This window comes from Armigeres subalbatus, chromosome 2 (assembly GCF_024139115.2).
Source record: "Armigeres subalbatus isolate Guangzhou_Male chromosome 2, GZ_Asu_2, whole genome shotgun sequence".
In the NCBI taxonomy this organism is placed as follows: Eukaryota; Metazoa; Arthropoda; class Insecta; order Diptera; family Culicidae; genus Armigeres; species Armigeres subalbatus.
Window position 1 is genome coordinate 4,026,808 of NC_085140.1, and position 16,727 is coordinate 4,043,534.

The 16,727-nt window shown below is 37.9% G+C and overlaps 1 long non-coding RNA gene across 1 annotated transcript in view; it reads left to right on the forward strand.

Moving 5' to 3' along the window:
• The first annotated feature begins 4,227 nt into the window (after positions 1–4,227).
• Positions 4,228–16,727, forward strand: part of LOC134213950 (uncharacterized) — a 555,234-nt gene continuing 542,734 nt past the window's right edge. Inside the window, exon 1 of the long non-coding RNA XR_009979585.1 lies at positions 4,228–4,869. This is a non-coding gene — a long non-coding RNA (uncharacterized LOC134213950). The remainder of the gene's footprint in view (positions 4,870–16,727) is intronic.

Below are 16,727 nucleotides of genomic sequence, written 5' to 3' on the forward strand. Positions count from 1 at the left end.
GTTTGAAAACAGTGAAATGGAGATAGTGATTTTTCAGAAGTTTTCCTGATTTAGTATATTTTTAGATCTTTGCAGATTTAAGAATGCTCCAGATTTGGAGCTTTCTCTGATATCTTATTTATTTTAGATTCTGGAACTGATTCAGATTCTTCCGATTGAGATCATTTGCATGACTTAAACTTTTACCTTCAGATATTTTTGATTCCGTATATCATGCACGCAAAAAAAAAGCAATCATGTACTCGTGAACTAACAAGTTCAATGTGTATTTCAAGTCACGGATTCGAGAAAATCAGTCACTTTTTCTGGAACGTTCTGGAAAACGTAACTGAAGCTCCTGAATCCATGACTTATCACTTATCGCGGTATATTTTTGCTGGTTCACGAATTCGGGAACCTTTTTTTGCGTGTGGAAATCTAGAATTTTCTCACATTTGCTGGATCCTGCAGATCCAGATTATTCAAAAGCTTCAAAGTTGTATCGATTTTCTGTTACAATCGTGCCGGTACGGCGCGTTTTCCGTCATTTTTTGTCATTTTTTTTATCTAATAGTCATATTTTTTTAAATGAAATCTTTTGTGTTTCAATTTTTCGCTTCTCTATAATAAATAATGGATATGAAGGAAGATAAACATAGAGTTTTGAAACACATTGTTTGGAAGATTATGTACCAAATTAATTTGGTTACACTGGCCACCACCTCGTCAGAGCTACCGATTGAATAGTAACATGGCAGTCTCGATTTAATTGTTACATCATGTCCTAGCTTTCAGCAAACACGTACCGCTTTGACTCAAATTCCGAACACTCGCTTTTAGATGGCCATTTTGGATTTATTCAGGTATTTTTTTCCATATTAGCTTGAATTCTTTTGCAATCTTGATCCTCAGTACAAAAAAAAAACGATGAAAACTTTAGTTTTAGGGCGCTAAAACGCCAGTGTTCGGGATTTGAATTGTTTAGATACTCAAAATTACCTTGATCCTATAACTTCAGTAGACCCTCAAGACCCTCAACTTCAGTAGCCTCAAGCTCTCTATTTTCTCTTAATTATTCAAATTTAAAACATATTTATTCACATTTCATCTCAAATGGCAATGAAACGCAAGCAGGCTGAACCCGGGACTGTCCACTATAACCTAATGCCTACATGCAGATAACATGATGGTGTTGCTAGAGTAAGCGGCTATTATTTTTAAGGCTCGACTCCCACCACAGCGTATCATATATTTTTTTAAATTGTTCTCACACGAAGTGAGTGAGAGGTGAAGTGATGAAAAAAGGTTTTCATCTAGCAGAAACGATTTTCGTTTATCTTCCAAGGCATAAAGAAAAGTGATGGATGAAATATGTCCCTCGCCATAACCAAAATAATGCTCGCCTAATATTCCCAACGGACCTCAGTAAACATTAAAAAAAGTCGAGTTTTCTACTGCAACCAACAGCTTTCATACTGCTTAGATCTGTTGAAAAGGCCATTTTGGAAAGTTCTACAGATTCAATAAATCTTCATGAATCTGGTTGAAAATTTGTCTGAAGACTGTATTCAAGATGTTAATTAAAATGGAGGGGTGGCACTTTGAATCTTCTTATATATAAAAATGAAATGGTCTGTGTTCGTATCCGCATAACTCGAAAACGGCTGGATGGATGTTTTTCATTTCTTCAGCAAATATGTCCGTTATCATTTCCGACGGGTTTATATGATATTTTCTCATGCGAAAATCACGAGTAAGGTTGAGTAAATCTTGAAAAACTAAAACAAAGTTTCGTACGGATATTTAGCATCGCGCATTTTCGCCTACTATGCAGGACAACGTCTGCCGGGTCGACTAGTTTGTAATATTTCTCAAAATGGTAAACAGATCCATTCAATATGAAATCTATTGTTTGCAGTTAAAAAAAATCGGCTGTTTCTATTTTTACTGAGTCTGTTGGAAATATTGATCGATGAATATTTTTACGTTGTTTATGGTGAGGGGCATACTTTTGAAAATGGTAAACAGATCCAAAACTGATCTGTTACTTAAATCCGTTTGTAAAATTAAGCTAGATTCTCTCTATGGCATTTTGGTTAACAATATTTGGCTTTAACAATATGAAACAAAATTAATTTTCTTCGCGAATTTTTTTATTCGTTTTTACTAAAAACTAGAAAATAAAAATTCCGCGGAAAAAAATTTAATTTCGTTTCGTTCCGTAAAATTTCGAATCAAATGGACCTCGATTTCGTTTCGTTTCGAAGTCTCGGAAGTAAATCTGAATTTCGTTTCGTTTCGTTTCGAAACAACAATAGCTTTTCTAATTTCGTTTCGTTTCGTTTCGTCAGGAAAAATTGTGTTATCGCATACCCTTAGTAGCTATTCATGACCGATTTTGGTGTGCGCAAGCAATCTTAGAATTTAAGGAGACTTGATCCCCTTTCTATGATGTCTACGCAATACATATTTTTTCGAGAAAATCCTTCATCAAACCTGTCAAATCTACAAAAAATAGAGCCTGAGAACAAATTTCTATTTTTTCGATTTTTTTCGCTATATTTTTATATGGTTGACTAATAAGAGATATTGGTGCAAGAACTTAAAATACAAGAATCTTAAAATTGTAATGGAATGACATTGACAAATCAATTTTTTCAAACAATTAACAAGTAAATAATTTCCAATCCGGCTGATTGAGCTGAGCCAAACCTAGCAAATGTTCCGGAACTTTTGGCAACGATGGTTCAAGCAATACCTCATGCAGCTGCAGGTTACAACGTAGAGCTCTATCGAAGTTGGGAAAATCGTTTTGATACGAAAGGACAACCTACCTTTGCTTTGTTGACCACTGTCAATGATCATCAGTGTTCACCAAGATTCGTACGGAATGCCATGAACGCATTCTATTCTATGCACCACAAAGGATATTTGTATGTAACTCACTTTTTAAAAAAAATTTGTTTTGTAGAGATTTTTATGTTGATCCGGTATCAGTGGCGCATATTTTGTACATACTGTACTAGCTATGTACAAAACTATAACTCTAACTTCGATAAATTTTATTCAATTTAAATAAAATCTATCAATTGCACCTTGGACAAAAACGCAGTCCTTCGCCAATAAGCAATCCAACTCAGAGAAGCATTTCAAATGGCCATAAATGACAGCCGCAAATAAAAGCATTTAAAAATACAATGGGTGCTTAGTTTATTCGATCGAAAAAAGTGAGTGTGGTTAGTAACTGCTACGCCAGACATTCAACCGAGCTATACCCTTTCCTTTCGACACAGGAACAGCGGCGGTGTTGGCAGGGAGGCAACAAACTTACTGACAGCTTGCGCCGGTTGGCTGACAGTCTGTCGAAAAACAAGTTTTTCGGCATCTCCTTCCACCGTCCCGCGAGCGTTTTCCCATTCACCGAAAATCTTATTGCCATATCGAAGATAATAAACATTTTTGCTTGCGCCGGAATCATGTTTTTCCTAGCGTCCACGCCCGCAGAACGGGACTCGGGATTTTTGGCGACAGCCACCCCATTTGGCGAGGTATGAGGGTGGAGGGCATTTAATTTTAAAATAAACAAGCGAATTGTACTATTACTCTATCGGCCGTCGTGGGGTAGGCGCGCATTTCCATGACAATAGCTGGCCGTACATCGCGTTATGTTGCCGGATCTAGCCGCCAAGACGTGCTTCGTCGATTTCGATCAAATGGAACGGCGCATGCTTGGATCCGGTGGACCCGAGATGGGACCGATCTTTGACAATTGCAGGGGAAATTGGCTGATTTATATGGAAAAGCTTCACTCCGGTTGCTGTGATGTGGAGCAGGGAGCATGGTTCGGAGAGTACTCGGGCGTTCGGTGCATTTTGCGAAACGATGTCATAATAGGCCTCATGCGGCGCTGTATTTGTGCGAGGGTTCGTGTGCGACTGATTTTTTGTCCTTTTCCTGCTCGTCCTCGTCTGGTCGTCTGGATGAAATTTGGTCGACGGCAGACGTGGGTGCGCTCAAGCTTTTTCCAGCACGCGCGCTGCAAAAAAAAGTGAATTAGCAAGACGTGGAGCTGCCTGATAGTTGTCCTGCCAGTGTATGCGTGTGGAGTCGATGACGGAGCGAGGGGAGCACGATTCTGACCCGACAGGATATGCTGCTGCTGCTGCTCCTGATCCTGGGTGGCAATGCTACACTTTGTGGAGGCTCGTGTGGAGCCCTCACAGCTAGGAACTAGACGGTGCAGTTCAGTTCATCGGTGACGGTCTGGCGCGAAGGTTGGACACTCTTCTTCTAGCCCCAGGACACCCGTTGTCTCTCACTCTTGGTCACAGAAATTTGTCAATAGTTTCATGTTGAAGGAATAAAAAATCCTGAATGAGAAGTGCCAGTGCTGACCTCAAACCCCATCCGCTGACCAGCAGTAAAGATAAAAATTCCAGTTGCCTCGCACAACCGGGCCTACTGCGACGAGAGAAATCCTTTGATATTTTGTTCGTTGGTGGAGAGGCTCGTTACATCATTAACGAGCCATGAGGACGTGTTCGGAAGCGGAAATTGAGTTATTCTCGTGTCGGGCGCAATAGACAAGTGCGTGGCAGAGTGAAAATGTCGTCTTTTGGGATGTTCAGTGCTCAACATAGTGGAGTTACCTAGATTCAATGAGTGTTTGTCCATCAGTCGTGGAGGGAGATAAAACGAGAAATAAAAGAACCAGTACCAGAAACAATCAAGTGTGCTTGACATTTTCTTCGGTGAGTTTTTTTAGTTTCTGAGAAACCGAGTAAAGAGTGAGAGCAAGGGAACGTACAAATGGATGGATTTTTTCCACCAGATAATGCGGCCAAACGAAAACGGGTGTGATTTATTCGAGTCCCCCATTTAAGATACAAGGTAAGATAAGTCTTGTTATTTTTTATTTCCTTATTTCTTGGCCTCAAGCCCGGTTCAAATTATGGGGTGGAGATAAATGGTCAAGAAAGTTCGTTACATGGGTGAGAGCAGGGTGGAATTCAATAAAGTGCCGCTTGGTTAGCTGAGTTGTGGGAGTCCAAGTGTTTGAGCCACTGATAACAGGTCGAAACGGGAGGGAGGACGACAACGAGAGGTTAGCAAAGTCCATTGTGTTGAGCCTGATGATTAACGATCATTGGTACCGCGCCTGGTTGTGTGCCCTCATGTAGATACGTTGCCAAGGGAATTGAATGTGAGATTTTTTTTTTTTTTTTTTTCTTCTCAACATACTGCGGTTTCGGAAGGATGACAAACGCCGTGCGCATCGAAGATACCGACAGGACGACCGCAGTAGCGCGTTTATAGCTTATGATGCGATTGTCGTTACGGTTATGACAGGCAGGCGAGGTCGTAAAGTATTTTTTTCTTGTTTGAAGTGAAAACTTTGGCTATTTTGCTGTCCCTTGGTGAGGGTGTGTTGCTCAGAACGCCGTAGCAGGACATCCGGGATTGAAATAAAGAGGATTATAGGACATTTTCTACAAAAACCACAAGAGAGTTATTGCCATTAATGAGTTGCTGCATGAATTTTACGACAGAGTGCATAAAAATTATGATTAAGTGGCTTTTAATGGTCGTGTGGAGCCAATTGTGGTGCGCCGTAGACGACCTTGTACTGGACTGTCAATGATGAAAAGGTTTCTTTATATCCCCATGAATTTAGATGTTTTGAATTTACAAGGCACTTTAAAATATCTAAATCATATCTCCTTTTCCCTTCTGAAATGAGTTTGCATTTCCTTTGAGGCAATATAACTCACGAACGAATGGACCGAATGGTTTGATCCATCTTCAAGGCGTCTGTGTTTATATGTAGAAAAAGTTGAGAAAATATACTGTAAAAGTTGGAATATTGTGAAAATACTAAAATTTTTATGAGCGGAGGAGAAATTCAAGAAAATTACAAAAATAAAAATAAATTAAGATTTTACTTTTGGTTTTTGTGTTTTATGCTAACGTAAAAACAACACGATACTAATAAAGCGTGACGTGGGACAAGACATAACACTTATCGTTTTTACACTCGTCAACTAAGAATAAAATTTAGTTTGTTTAGATTTAGAGACATCTGCTCAGACTGATCCAAATATCAAAATTCTTATAAATTAAGACATGAAAATTTGACTCATTCATCTGGCGGTGTTAGTGCTTTTTTTGTGCGTTGAATGTACCAAAAAACATGAATGCGTATTTCTTGGCGTGTTTCGCTTTTGAGAAATAATATTTTGGCCATAAATTCTCAACCTATAGTTCGATCTGGCCAATTTTTGACAGTAAACAATGAGACCGGATTTCTCGTCAAATGAAACATGTTGCAAGTAAATCGGTAAATAGCTAAGTTCCAAAAAATGTGTGAATGAAATACCTTGTATAGGGGAGAAGGCCCCAAAAGGCCGTAACAAAACTAGACATAAATTATGTAGGTTGGGCGTACGAAGTGTCAAAATAATAGATAGGAAGATAGAAAAAACCGAAATTTTCCACATTTTGATGAATCCTCTAATATTTAGGCAACAAAAATGCCAACAAACAGTATCCAGCTAAGAGGTGTTTTGCCTAATGAAATTGCCGGCAACGAAATATCACCACGCTTTGCAAATGTAAATATTATAAATATGATTGATATTTTCTAAAATATTAAGATGGCATCAGCTAGCTATATGATCTAACTGTTGCACGAGGAAAAAATACCCATGAAAATCGTGACAGCTTATACATTAAAGTGGTCTATGCTTAGCTAGGGCATATGCCCCCTCCTCCCTTTACGAGAAAGGCAAAAAGCCATTCTACGAGTGCCAGGTTTTGCTACAATTCCATATAAAAGCCATACAAGACATGTAAATATATAGACATATAGACATATAGACAGACTCTTTTGCAAAAACAATACATAAAAGAATCTTCTACATTTTTTATACAAAATATTTATAATATTGCTTGTTTTTTTATGCAGTATTTGCATTTAAAAATATAAAAACCTATGCAAATTAGACAACTGCTTTTGATGAATGGAATAATCTACTCATATTATCCTCTTGAAGTTTTCGGAGATTATTTCTTAATTTTATTCAATTTTTTTCAATTTTATTCAATTTTATTCTTATTTTATTCAAATTTTTGACAAACAAATAATTTAACAAAACTGAAATAATTGCTGCTTGCTGGGTTGTCCCGCACTCAAAAAAAAACTCACAATAATTGTATAAAATCATGGCATATACTAATTTGCAAGGTTTTAATGCAACAAATGTAAGTTTCTTATGCGGATACTGTATTAAAATAATACATCATTGTAAGTTTTTTATTCAAGGGTTGTAATAAAATCTTCTGAAAATGCATTTGCCAAAATTTTATACAGTTTCTGCATGGTTCTTATGCAGAACTGTATTAAAATTTGCCATCCACTGGTTCGGTGTGGAGTTTCGGCACTTAATAAAAATTTAGATAAATTAGAATTTACAATTAAAATGAAAATACAAATATCAAATTTAACAATACCGTAATCAATGCCAAAATTAAAGGGGGTCCCGTAGCGTAGTTGGCTACACGTTTGCCTTATAAGCCGATGTTCATGTGTACGATTCACAGCCCCCAAACATCCCTTCGTTCAGCCTCTGGAAGACAAACACAGCGAATGGTGCAATGGGCGACGCCCGTCCAACGCGTGGTCATCGACCAGTAGCTGAGACACCATGTTCTCTTCAGATGTATTAATCAGCACGTATCCCGAATAATGGCAACCGAACAATGCCTCTCACAACGGACTACTCTCGATGGACTCTTCAAACAGAATAAGCTGGGCAGTTCAAGTGCGTGCGATGATCATCTCTACGATGTCGGCAAGAACAACAATTAGATTACGATAGTGTTTGTAAAAAAATAGACGCTGTGCTACTATGAACTAGGGAAGTAGTCAGTATGTTCGGTCAGCTCAGTGATGCCTGACGGGCGAAAGAGCTGAAACAAATAAATAAATAAATAGAAAAAGAATAAATAGAATGGATCCTAAAAACGAAAAAAAGGTGAGAAGTTATTGAATTCTCGTACTGATAAATTCCTCGTTGATCTACTTTATTATTAATATCCTATCGATCTATTGTACTCTATATACAATTAAAATATTTTCATTCAATTGAACTTCTTCTGTTTGTACATGCCCAATTACCTATTTACGTTTTTTAAATTTATTTCACCCAACCATTGGCCAACCATTTTTTAAACTTCTGAATGGCGATTTATGACGTGGTGACAATATCCGAGGTGAGCCAGCCTAGGGCTGAAAGCTCCGCAAATAAAGATCATAATAATAATAACGTGGTGACAAACGATTTGATTATGTTAATATTAATATTTGTATTTCATCGCAGAGAATTTTATGTGAAATCCACAAAAAGAAAATGCACAGCCAGTATTGAAAAGCATTTTGAAAATTTTGGTTGTTGGTGGGTCGGCAGTGAATACCAACTTTGCAGAGTTGCTGGCTGGCATTCTTGCAACATGTTCTGCCCATCGTACCCTTCCAGGTTTGGCAACCTTCTGTATACTGGGTTTGCCGTGGAGTAGGGCGCACTTATTCGATACCAGCAGACGAAAACGACTGAAAATTATTTTTCAATTTGCTCTCATTTCGTCAATGATCACCCAATTTTAACGAAACAGGCATGGTTGGATCGAAAAGTTGATATATTTTCAGGAAATAGCTTGAGGACGTGAATTTTCGTAATGGTTCCGGATTGAGGCCAAAACCCCGTGGGGTACCTATGGTAACCCAGAATGTAATTTTTCCAAGAAACTCACGAAAAAATGATTTTGTTCATGAAAAACCTATGAATGGTGAATCTAAATGCAATCATATGTTATATTTGAGATTTCTAGGACCCAGCAATTGGTTCCGGGTACATGGCTGCTTGATATCGGTTCCGGTAGGGACCTAAAGTGGACACTTCCGAAATGGATATATTGGAACCCTTTAAATAATCAAATGACTTGAATTCACTCACAAAAGCAAAAGGAGCTCATGCATTATACTTTAAAATGTGTTTGACCACCTTCAGGTGGCCAACCTGGAGCCGGTTCTGGTGGGAACCCAATGAGGACATTTACGGATTTGATCATATTGGTGCCGTTCGACGGCTTAAAATTCGGGATTTTCCTCAAACAAGCGACTAGAACTCATGCCGAGCTCTTCCAAGTGAGTTTGGTAACCTTTAGGTGGAAAAACCTGGAGCCGGTTCCGGTGGGAACCCAAAGAGGACATATCGAATTGGGCATTTTGGTGCAGTTATATGGCTTGAATTTTGGAATCCGGAGGAATTCCTCCGGAAGTTCCTCCACGAATTCCTCCAGAAGTTCCTCCAGGAATTCCTCCAGAAGTTCCTCCAGAAATTCTTCCGGAAGTTCCTCCAGGAATTCCTCCGGAAGTTCCTCCAGGAATTCCTACGGTGGCGACGCACAGTGCTGTGTCCCTTGGACAAAAATGGAAAAATCGACTCTCGTATTTAGTCGAATCAAGTAAACCATGATATTAACATATGTTTCAATTATGCTGTATGCGCATTAGTATCTTTGTGAGGTCACTGGGACGATCAAAACAACTCGTGTTTGTAAACATTTCTATCGCTGAAAGTGGATGATTTATCACCTGTTAGTGAAAAGCATCTTTTTCATTGCCCAAGTTTTCGAACGGTACCTTTTACGGTGAAAATCGATATGGAAAGCGTAAAATCAAGTAAGTAAGATCCAATTAAATGTGTTTCAGTGGTACATATTTCGATCATTGTGATAAGTGAAGCTTCCAAGTCTTGGGCATGACGTTATATAGGAAGAAATAATCTACAACTTTAAACAGCTTTTAAAAAAAAGTACACCAAAACACATCTCCAAAAATCGCACCAGATCTCACTTATAGTATTCTTAAGAGAATGGAAGTGATTCCAGCTGCTCTTATTTGCTCTATTAATAGCTGTTAACGATTTTCTAGATGATACTCTTGCGCTCAATAACATGGATATAGACAAACAATAGCTTTCCGTTGATCTGTCCTTACGAAAAGCTCGTGTGTTGAAGTTTCTGTCTGATTTATATAATCCAGAAGGAACTTGAGAAAAAACTAAAGCAGTTTTGCAAAATATTTTGTTTGACAATTGATCAAAAATGGTTAAAGAGCTATCGATCATCCGAGAAATTCGAGAAGCAAAACTCTCTGATTGTCTTTGTTGGTAAATCTTCCTCGCAATCCGAAAATAAATATTGAAGGAATTGCCGAGTCTTCATTCAACATCGCGAAGGGTAGACCTCAAAAACCGTTTCAGGAATGTTCGAATAAAACCAAGAAACTACGTGTTGAAGACCTTATCAATAAAAATGAACCTGAGGAGCTAGCATTTGCGGCCAATATATCAAGTAGCTCAAGCGCAAATCATGAAAAGGTAATGACAGCGACACAAGTACTGGCGTTGTACATTGACTTGAGTTTATCCGACAGAAAGTACAATCTGCTGCAAAGTACTTTAAACGAGGTGCATGCAAATCTGCTTCCTAGCCTTTACGCGTTGAAAAAGGAAAAGGAAAAAAATCATTCCTAAACAGGTTTCCGCGTCTGAAACGTCCGCTGAGGTTAATTCTGCTAGACCTGATGAATTGTAGCTCGCTAAGCATTATGCAGAAATTTTCGGTAGAGAGCTCAAGGACGGTGAAGCTTGTATGGAAATAGGGTTTTGATAGACGCATAGGACATAGCACCTACAAATGAAAATTTTCGGAGGATAAGAGCTCAGATGAGAGTCTGCTTGTTGCTCTACTGCCCATGATTTCATAGTTGACGTTTCAATCATTCGAAATATCAGCAAATTTCCTTCATTCTGATGATGATTCCAGTCACCACGAGTACGCTGGCTTTTACCGCTCTGTTACTAACATCATAATAAGATGATATGATTGTACATTAGGGTGGTTCAAAAAATCGATTTTGCTCCACAGTGCTCATCTGATTATTTATCATGTTCTGAGTGTCCTCTGAAAATTTGAGCTCATTTGGATTAAAACTGATTTAGCACAAGCGATTTCACCACGGCTGTGCTGTGTCACCACCAGCCACGGCTCTTTGTGATATGTACAATAGGGTGGTTCAAAAAATCGATTTTGCTCCACAGTGCTCATCTGATTCTTTATCATGTTCTGAGTGTCCTCTGAAAATTTGAGCTCATTTGGATTAAAACTGATTTAGCACAAGCGATTTCAAGTTTGCATGCAAATTAGTATGGGGAAATTTATTTTTTCATTATACTGTTGATGACGCTTCCCCATTAAGCGCAGGTTAAAAGAAAACCTACATAGCTAAAAGGAATACTCAACATCTTTCACTCAGTGAAAACCGCATCTCAATTGATCGTTCCAATAATTAGTAATTGAATTTAATCTGTACCATGGTTTTCTGGAGCTAATTGCATAACTCCTCAACAGGCAACATTGCTGCTCGTGGCGCAAAAGATAGCACACACAAATTCAGGCTACTATGTTGCACTGCACATTTCAGTGATGCCCTCAAAGAAGTTTAACGATCATGACTAAAGATTCGCAACCTGTATTAAAATCGATTACTAATTACTGGGGCGATCAATCAACATACGGTTTTCGTTAGGTGAAAGCTGTTGAGTATTCCTTTTAGCTATGTAGGTTTTCTTTTAACCTGCGCTTAATGCGGAAGCGTCATTTACAGTATACTGAAAAAATAAATTTCCCCATACTAATTTGCATGCAAACTTGAAATCGCTTGTGCTAAATCCGTTTTAATCCAAATGAGCTCAAATTTTCAGAGGACACTCAGAACATGATAAAGAATCAGATGAGCACTGTGGAGCAAAATCGATTTTTTGAACCACCCTATTGTACATATCACAAAGAGCCGTGGCTCCGTTAAGAGTTATACACGCCTGAGCCTAATGAAATTGTAAAAAAATGTTATGAAATTTGGCGTTTACGCCACTAATGCAATTATCAATTTAACATAGGTCAATAATGCAAATAGTAGAAAAACAAGTTTACAATCATTTTTCCAAAGACACTATTGAGTTAAATGTAAGTTTTGTCCCGTAGTTCCATACATTCGAAGCGCTGTGCGACATGATAGACCATTTTCAGTCAGCGACGGCGGCGTGGCGAAGTTCCTCCAGGAGTTCCTCCGGAAGTTCCTCAAGGAATTTCTCCGGAAGCTCCTCAAGGAATTCCTCCGGAAGTTCCTCGGGGAATTCCTCCGCAAGTTCCTCAAGGAATTCCTCCGTAAGTTCCTCAAGGAATTCCTCCGGAAATTCATTCTCCACCACACACTGTCATCTCGCATACCGCCAAAGACATATGTCGGTATTTTGATCGTCGGTACCAAGAATTATTGATGACGGATAGTTTTGGGCGCAGTTTAACCATCACCAGATAGTTGTCAGAGTCGATTTTGGCGCCACGATATGTCCTGATGTCGATAATGTCGGAAAGGTACTGTCCATAAATTAGAATATGGTCGATTTGTGATTCTGTCTCCAGTGGCGATCTCCAGGTGTACCAATACGGAAGGCTGTGTTGGAAGTAGGTGCTGCCAATGGTGGCAAAATCAATTAGTCGAAGACCATTTTATTTCGTCAAATTATTATACATGCTTTGAGTCACTGAATCAAAATCCTTGAGCCCTGTAATATAACTTGCAACACAACATCCATTAGGATAGAGCTCAGAAAGAATGTTACAAGACGAATAAGCGACCGACTCTTCTCTGTTTTGATTAAGATATGTGCACCAAAAAATTATGAATATTATATGTGACGTATTTCAATAAAACGACACAATACCACATGACATAAACAGAATCGTATATTTTTCAATGTCAGATGATTTAAAATTACATGCCACGGAACCTAAACACAGCACTTATGCGACGCACCTAACGCACTAGCAGTTGTTCAGTGCAAATCGTGGAGCCTGTTCTACTTCGATCACCAGATCAGATTAATTATAAGGTTTCTATAGAAAATATAAGAAATATATTTGGCTGCTTTCCGTAAAAATATCTGAACTGATTGGCGTGGCGAAGTTCCTCCGGAAGTTCCTCAAGAAATTCCTCCTGAAATTCATTCGCCACCACACACTGTCCTCTCGCATACCGCCAAAGATGATTTGCAAATCCACTTCGAGCATGGTCCAGGTTTCATGTCCGTAGAGGACTTCCGGTCTTATGAGCGTTATGCACTTGACACATTTGATGTGGGTGTCGATCTTTTTTGACATATGTCGGTATTTTGATCGTCGGTACCAAAAATTATTGATGACGGATAGTTTTAGGCGCAGTTTAACCATCACCAGATAGTTGTCAGAGTCTATTTTGGCTCCACGATATGTCCTGATGTCGATAATGTCGGAAAGGTACTATACATAAATTAGAACGTGGTCGATTTGTGATTCTGTCTCCAGTGGTGATCTCCAGGTGTACCAATACGGAAGGCTGTGTTGGACTCTTCACAGTTTTAATTAATATATGCGCACCGAAAAAATATGAATATTACAGGTGACGTATTTCAATAAAATGACACAATACCACATGACATAAACAGAATCGTATATTGTTCAATGTCAGATGATTGACACACAGCACCTGTGCGACGCACCTAACGCACTAGCAGTTGTTCAGTGCAAATCGCGGAACCTGTTTTACTTCGATCACCAGATCAGATTAATTCTAAGGTTTCTATTTGGCTTCTTTCCGTAAAAATATCTGAACTGATTGTATTTCAGAAAAAATAATCTCAATTCAATTTTCAAACAGGATTCTATCGAGGCTTTATATTTCCGTATTTTTACTAAGCATTTGAAATTTGAATCTTGAATTTCGATGAACTTTTCTGGAATCTGACTATTCAGGACTGATTTGCGACTTACGGCGTAACTTATTTAGTAAACAAGCTTTGGAAGGTAAATTGCTGCTAAAATAGGTTTTTCTCGTGAAAACTTCGGTATGTATCCGACAGAATAAGCTTTTCTATATCAGATAAGAAAATTCGCTTAGAATCTATAAAACAATGTTTGTTTACAAAATAAATTACGCTTAAATCACAAATCGGTCTCGAATATAATTTGGGCAGAAAAAGAAAAAAAGCACTTTATTTAAAAAACCCTTTTCATATCAATTTTTTTGTTGAGAGTCAAACTCTCTGAACTATCGAAATAAAATTTTGACATTCCAAAGAATTTTTATAAGCTACAGAAAAAGCTTTGGGTAATAAATCAAAAATAATTCTATGACAAGTTCGGACAATCCATTAATAATCAACTCAATTCAATTCACGAATTAAACACCTATTTTTCCAAATTTATTTGGTAAATGTTGAAGATTTTTTGAAGAATAATCATTTATACATTACGTATTCCACAGTCGCATAAAATGTTTTCAAGAAATTCGTTTGAAAACTAAACTACTAAAAAATTTGCATTACATGACAGGAAACCATTATGAGTTTCCTCAATTCCACTTGAAATGCTATCCTGAAGGGATTCAGCCAAAGCTTCCTCGAGATTTATCCATGAATTCTTCAATTAAAACATTCAGATGGTCATTGTAAGTTTCTATCATTTCCAATAAGTTTCTGCAATTGGCACCGTAAACTGCTTTAAATTTCGTTACAATTCAAACCAAAGGCTCATAACATTCCTCAATAAAAAATGTTTGAATGTTTTATCAAGAAGTATCTAAGAATGTGTCATCTGGAATACTTTTTCGATTACTTTTCCTAATTACAATGGAAAGCATCGATTATGTTTGTTTGCTGAAGGTGGGCGAGGCATAAAATTGGTGGTAGTCGAATTCGGATTCTAGAATAAGTCACTTAAGAGTAAGCAGTACATTATCCATGATGGACTAAAATGTGTTCTCGAAAACTGTTCCGGTTAATCTTAAGAAGTAATTATGAATCAAGAAGAAAATTGACTTCAAAGAATGGCGATCAGATCCAGAGTCGTAAAAATGATCTGTAATTTTAATGTCCTTCATTAAACCGGGTGTCTATTGAACTGGGGGAATTCATGGGGCAATGGGCATGGGGCAATCAAAGAAACCAGCTGTCAAACGTCTCGCCTTACAACTGAAGAAGAACCAGTTCAGAAGGTTTTCTATTGCTTAATATACTTCTTTCAAGCGCAGAAGGAGGATTGAATTAGCTTCTTGGGGGCTTGAGCCCTTTTAAAATTTGTTTTTCGAAAATTTCTCCAAAATAAATTTGCGAAGGAAAAAATGATCAAAATAGGAATTTATCAAGAAATTCCTTGAATTTTGTCCTAGAGTTTTTAAAGGAATTCCTGGAAGAAATTTCAATTTTGAAATGAAATGGAAAGAATTAAATTTCTGTAGGAATGGATTATCGAAGAAAGAGAGCTCCCGAAGGAATCGCTGTATTCATTTCTGAGAAATGCCTGAAGGATTTTTCAGAGAAATTATAGAAATAATTTCCTAAGGGATTTCTTAAAGAATTTCTCAACCGTCTAAGACAGTTGAATTCATTCCACTAAAACAGAGCTTAAAATATTTTTTCCAAAGAATTTCTTTTTGTGATTCCTAAAGAATTTCTTAAGGTACTTACGAAAAAATATCTGGGGGATTCCCCGAATTAATTTTACCATTTAATGTTATCAAATCTTCATAGTTTCAGAATATAGTGGCAGTCGCCTTTAGTGAAAACAACGCTTTCACTGATACTAACTTAACTAATTAACCCTTCAAATTATAGTTCCGACTGCCAAATTATGAATGAACCGATTACCCAAAAATTGCTGGTACTCCACCAGTACCAGCACTCTGGCGCCGCCAGTGGACTCGAAGTAATGGGCTAAACTTTACTAAGGTGGCGCAGATTAACCCTGCGTGCCGCTTTTGCTGTCACGTGGCACAGTCGTAGTGGTCATGTTCGGCCGCACTCTAGTGATCAGTGATTTAGTATCATGAAGTTTCTGAGCATACATTCTCAAAATACAATTGCTATTATAATGACAACCACTTCTATAATTATCAATTTCCTATTTACCTTTCAAACTTGTTGATAGCTGATTTCGAAAATGAAATTAATTATCTGTACAATGTACAATATACATTTAACTTAAGACCTTGAAAGCTGCTACAAAATGTGATGTGTGCATTTAACTTATTTTCTTATATTCTTGGAAATTTAATTTGAAATCTGAAAAAATCTGGAAATTTTAAACTTGGAAGTAAGTCGCTACCCTGCATCCATCAATACGCATTTCAGTCATAGGCACTCCCCAAAACCAGTGAAGGTACCCCATGGGGTACATAAACCCTACGATGAGAACCGCTGATCTAGAGAAAACCACTGAAACCAATTCATATTTGCCTCATACAAATGGTTGCACCCAGGGATTGCAGAAATCGCTCTCAATAGATATCGAACAACGATAAAAGAAAGGCAAAAACCTCTTCGAATCATAACAAGCCATGAAAACAAAACTATCGCACTTGTATACAAGTTGGAAAAAAACTGATTCGGATAGGCGGCCCCACCGAGGGGGTTTGATAAAACACGTTTTTCTCGCTTATTTTATGTTGGGGACCATATTTTTTTCGCACAGCTGTATAAAAACATCATCAGAACCGGTGCCTCCCGCAATTGAGGCTTATTAAAAGAAATTTATCAACGGTTGTAGTCCCCCCAATCAGTTCATTATCGTAACAGCTACCGAAAAACGTA